Source organism: Galeopterus variegatus, unplaced genomic scaffold (assembly GCF_000696425.1).
Source record: "Galeopterus variegatus unplaced genomic scaffold, G_variegatus-3.0.2 Scaffold560, whole genome shotgun sequence".
NCBI classification, from domain to species: domain Eukaryota; kingdom Metazoa; phylum Chordata; class Mammalia; order Dermoptera; family Cynocephalidae; genus Galeopterus; species Galeopterus variegatus.
This window is the reverse complement of record NW_007726671.1, coordinates 593,517-599,161: the sequence shown is the minus strand read 5'-3', so window position 1 is coordinate 599,161 and position 5,645 is coordinate 593,517. Positions and strand designations below refer to the sequence as shown.

At 43.6% G+C, this 5,645-nt stretch overlaps 1 protein-coding gene across 1 annotated transcript in view; it reads left to right on the top strand.

Annotated features, from left to right (window-relative positions):
* The first annotated feature begins 5,379 nt into the window (after positions 1-5,379).
* CREBRF (CREB3 regulatory factor) overlaps positions 5,380-5,645 on the top strand; it is a 51,099-nt gene continuing 50,833 nt past the window's right edge. Inside the window, exon 1 of the mRNA XM_008570036.1 lies at positions 5,380-5,465. The gene's annotated coding sequence lies outside the window, so the exon portion shown is untranslated. The remainder of the gene's footprint in view (positions 5,466-5,645) is intronic.

The window sequence follows — 5,645 nt, the reverse complement described above, 5'->3', positions numbered from 1 at the left end:
TTGACATTCAAGTCTGTTGATGGACTTTATGTCCTACTTTTGCAGTTACATAATATTGTACTCATTTAGTTTACACACCTCATCCTGGAGTCTGGGCCTTGTGAAAACAGGATGAAAACTCAAAACAATTGGTAGACATAGTCCCAAGTTTTGCCAGTAGCATGAAGGAAATTTATGACCTTGTGAATTTATGGGTTAAAATAAACAAACAAACAAAAAAAACCTTTGGATACACAGGACTCCCTAACTTCACCATCAATTCTCTGAACTTTTAATTACTTATTTCTTTCCGTTAGCAACCTCTCTGAACTGCTTACATCCTTCATTTGGGAATCCAACTTCACAGCTGGATCCTTTGAAGCGTGCCTCCGTTTGTAGTTCAACAGACTATTGTCATGGCTACCGGTCTTGGTTCCTGTTTCTTATCAAACTGTTTCTCCACTTTCTGTCTTTATTGTCCTACTTCTTGCCTCACCAACAGAACGTCTTATTTTACATGCGCTTTGGGAGGTTTTCCTACAACAAATGCTAGATTGTTCTCACTGCCTGGCTTCCTGGTTTGCTATCAGTTGTAGTCACTGATAGTAACAGTGTATGTTCAGCTCAGCACTGGCAAAAAACCAAAACAAAACCAAAAAACCAGACACCACAGGAACTATTAGTTGTCCTCAGAAGTTTTCAGTCTTAGTGAAACAGACAAAACAATTTTGACAAGAATGCTGCGTTGGAAGATAATGGAATCATAAAACAGTCTGAGTTGCTTGCCACCTTCTCTTTACCATGCTATTTTCCCTTCTCTGCTGCTTCTCTTCTGAGAAGTTTCCAGTCACGTTCCTCCCTGGAAGGTGGAGAAGGGGGTACCTATTAGGCATCACGTCCTACATTTAATCTTAAAATCAACCTGTGAGGCAAGTTAGAACAGACAGATTAGTAACTTAAACCAAGTAAGCTAGCAAGAAAGTGGCACAGAAACATATGTCCTGTCCTTAACAACCGTGCTAGGGCCTCCCTTCTTATGAACTCTACTGTTGATTCTCAGCTTTTCATGTCAGTCTCCTTTACTATTTTTGGAGTTCCTCCAGGGCAAGGACTATGCCTTCAGTGTACACATTAGGTACTCAACAAACATCATTTATTTCCCTTCCTTTCCTTTCCGTCTGTCACGAAACACAACCTTGAATATGAGGGCTAATGAAGTGCTTTGCATTCTTTATAACTCAAGGATATATTAGTGTTTGTGCCCACTTGATTTTTTAAAAATAATATCATTTGAGATTTGAGTATGCCCACTTGATTTTACTGAAGAAATAATATCAACATCATGATATGAATAATACAAAGCGGTAAGTACATTAAGTGCTCAGTTGGGCAGTAGAGGAAAGGAGATTAATGAGTATAGAAATAGACTTGGTAGAAATAGACTCCATGGAAGAGGTGGGATCTTCAGCCTTGGAGGATGAATAGGATTTGGATGTAAATTTGTTCATTCAGACCACAAGCAGGCTCCTATCCCATGGCAGGCCTCATGCTGGGTATAGGGAATGAGGTGGGATAAGGAATCAGGGTAGGGGCCGGCCCGGTGGCGCACTGCTACAGTGCGCCGCTTGGGAGCGTGGTGGCGCTCCCGCCGAGGGTTCGGATCCCACATACAGACTGGTTCCCACTCACTGGCTGAGCGAGGTGTGGGCGCAACACCAAGGGTTGCGATCCCGTTGCTGGTCCTGGTCCGGTACGGTCGCGACACTGAGGGTTGCGATCCGTTGCCGGACACGAAAAAAGACAAAAAGGAAAAAAAAAAAAAAAAAGGAATCAGGGTAAATAAATAAATGATAGACTGGGGAAGGGTATTTGGGACTAAAACTGGTGCTTTCTGGGAGAAATAGACTAAGTCTCAAAGCTGTCATATAAAGAACACTGTACTATTGAGAGATCAGGTGCAGAAGAGGGAAGAACTGAACTTTCTTCTTCCTCCAAATAATAGTTTTTATTTTTTAGCTCAGTTGGTTACAGCATGGTGCTGACAATACCAAGGTCCAGGGTTCATTTAATCCCTGTACCAGGCAGCTGCCAAAAAAAAAAAAAAAAAAAAAAGAATAGTTTTTAGGTGAGATGAATGAAGGATGGGTGCCAATTGCCAACTATCAATCAGTATATCTTTTAGATTCACCCTCAGCAATATTCCAGTCTTCTCAGGAAGAAAATCAGTTTTTACTGTCAGAAGGACACAGCTTTTCCTGGAGATCTTCCAGCTTTTGAGTTAATTAATCTCACTTCTGAAGCTGTGAAATCTTAACATACCACACAGGCCCAGAGGGGTCTGGAAAGAAAACACTTAGACTCAAAAGGGTAACACTCACTTAAAAGACATGTACATGATCAGCAGGCAGGGCTCAATCTGCTCTAATGAAGACTTACACACAGTGCAGACGAGGTCACAAGGAAAGTTAGGTGTTTTAATTCTTTCAGGATGTGGGCTCAATGTTAAAGCTAGAAGGATCATGGAGAATATCCAGTTTTAGTCTAGAGTCTGCATGGTGAATAAACTGGAAAGCAGAGAGGTCACCTTGGATCTCATGTTTGTAGTAGAGCTCAAATTGGGGTCCTAGCTCCAACAACAGTGTTCAAAACACATCATGGTCTAAATGGGTGGGTGAAATGTCTGCACATACAAAGAATATGTCTGGAAGGATTCACAGAGCATGGATAACTGTGGTTGCCTTTGAGAAGGGGCAGTAAGTGGCCAGGAAATGGGTGAGAGGGACACTTAATATCCATGGAATACCTTTTTGTACCTTTTGAATTTTGCACTGTGTTTATATGTTACATAATTAAAATAGTTTATTTTTAAGAATTCAATGGAGTCCTATATATCTATTGTTTTGTTTCCTCCCTTGTCTCAGATTTATGTAAAACATGTTTTTCTGACTCAGGCTATCCCAGTATGTAAATTATTCAACAGGAACAAGGTTAAGCACTTTGGAAGTGGTGATGCCAGTTGGTTACTGCTTTGTGGATAGAACCAGGAGAGCCTCTTTAACCTCAAGCCAATGCTATTTGTGTCTCAGCTTCCTGCCAACTTTGTGGCAGAACCTGGCAGGATGAAACCCAGAGAAACAAATCAATTAGGAGCTAGTCATTCCATTCACTTCAAAGCAGAATGCAGTCATTAACGAACCTTGATGGGAAGGTCTCTGTTAGCCAAAACTGTCCTTTACAAGACAACGGGAGATGCAAAGGCAGGAATCCAGTGTAATTCACTAGTAAGCATCTTCAGTGGGCAGAACCTCATGCTGGGAGATGAACTTGGGTGCTCCCTCACCCCAAGGAACTTTTGCCAAGTACAAGAGCTGAAAACACCTGTGTCCAGAAGGCAGTGTAAAAATGGAAGAGCCAACCATTTGTTGGAGCTATTCCAAACATAGTATTATGAAAGAGAATAGTCTGTAATGTAGTCCATGGAGAGTTAATGCATGGATCTCATGTGAATGAGTCAGGGGAACCTGGCTCAAACATCTCCAGTCAGTTATTCTATTCTGTCCAATTTTAAACTCCAGGTAATGTGGAAAATTAGAATTTGGTATGTTAGACTTTAAAAAGAAAATAATTATAATCCTGCCACTTGTAGGGCAAATAGTAGTGAAAATACTCATTCCTTCATTGGGTACTGAGGTCCTACTGTGTGCTTGGCATTGTGGAGGATACAGAGGACTTACTCATTTACTTTCCTCTTAGGTATCTATATATACCTACCTGTTCACTTTGTGTACGAGGACTTACTCATTTACTTTCCTCTTAGGTATCTATATATACCTACCTGTTCACTTTGTGTACAGAAGTATTATTTTAGTGGCTATTAAACTGCTAAAGTCTAGAGTTATCTTTACTTGCTAGTCTACTGTAGATCTCTCAAACGATGCCCTTGAAACAATCTAATAATACTAGCATTCATTAAGTGCTTAATATATGCCAGGTACCATGTAAGTGCTTTATATGCATTATTTCACTTAATTCTCACATCAACACCATAAGGGACTTACAGAGGAGGAAACTGAGCCTCATAGAGGTTAAATAGTTTAGGCTGGTTCACACGAGATGTAGCAAGGATTCAAATCCAGGTCGTTATTCATTCGACCAATATGTAATGACTGCCTATGCGCCAGGCATGGAAGGTAGAGGATAAACACTGCCAGTCCCTGCCTTCTTGAAGATTATGATCTTTGAAAATTTTTTCGATTCCAAGGTCCACGGTTTTGACATTGGCACTATACTACTTCCCTAGATGTGTGCAAAGCGGAGCCATGTTTTCGAAGGCAATTACTCCTAAGAGAAAAGAGAAGTCATCCTGAAGGAATCTTGCCAAGAGTCTTTGTTTCCCAATCTTCTTTTCCCCTTGCTTACTGAAATCAAATTTCTTTTGTGTGCTCAGAAGATAAATTCTGTGCCCTTAAGAAGTATAAAGAGCATTCTAGAAGCACAGGGTATGATAACAGACCTGGGTTCCAGTCCTAACTAGGTCATTTACTACCTGCACGACTTGGGAAAGTAACCTAACCCCTCTGAGCCTTAATTTCCTCTTCCGAAAAATGGGTATATTACTATTGCATGTGCATGTAGGGAGAACTAAGATAGTACACGATCAATAAACGATTGCTGTTAGGATTAGGAAGCACAAAAACCTCTCAGGACCATGTGTTACAAAGTCTTGTCTAGTAGCATTCTGTTTGTACAGTTGTGTACAGGTCTTCTCTCTTAAAGGTGCACAGTCTGACTGATCTCTGTGTTTGCGGATCAATAAATATTAGTTTAGCTCATTAAATAACTAGTTGAATCAGTGAATGAATGAACAAGGGAAGGCTAAGTCAGTCTCTCAGTGAATTAAAACGTTCGGATGGGGAGGCCATTCATAAAATAGAACGTCGATACAATCCCCCTACTAATTCACTTAACGTTTCCTTAGCCCCTTCAAAGTTTCAGTGAACTTAAACTGTAAAATGGGCATACAGACATTTCGTGCCTCACCGCCCGGTTCTGAGATGAGATAAGACGCTGGATACGAAAGCCTTTATATTTGAAAAGGAATAACCTTTTCAAAAGTGAGAGTGAGGCTTAGTATCAGAAACGGCCCACGCCCACGCTGCAGCGGTAGGCGCCTATCACCGGCTCTGCTCTCTCTTCCTGGTTTTTCTCAGCAACCCGCCCCTCCGATGTCATGTGACAGGGGTGCCCGTCCGGGCAGAGCCCCTGACTGGCCGAGCTGCAGGTCGCCTCGCGATTGGCTGGTGGCCGGCGGGCCCCCACCTCCCTCCTCCTCCTCGCCGTGGCCCACGTGAGGGGGGCGAGTCACGCGATTTCCGGGAACCCGTCAGGAAGGACATAAACAAAACAAACCCGAGGCAGCATGGAGAGGGGCCGCGGCCCCTGCAGCGGAACCGGACCCAGTCCCTAAGCCGCCCCCACACCCACAGGTGAGAGCTGCTGCCCGCCGCCGGGAGCCCGCAGGGGCCTAGGCTGGCCGACCAGCCGAGCGGGGGGCGGAGGAGGGTGGCTGGCCTAGGAGGCAGCAGCGCCGGAGCTCTGGGCCCGGCCGGCGCGGGGCGGGGACCGGGACTAGGGCCCACTCTAGGGGCGCGCGGGGTGAGGGCCGC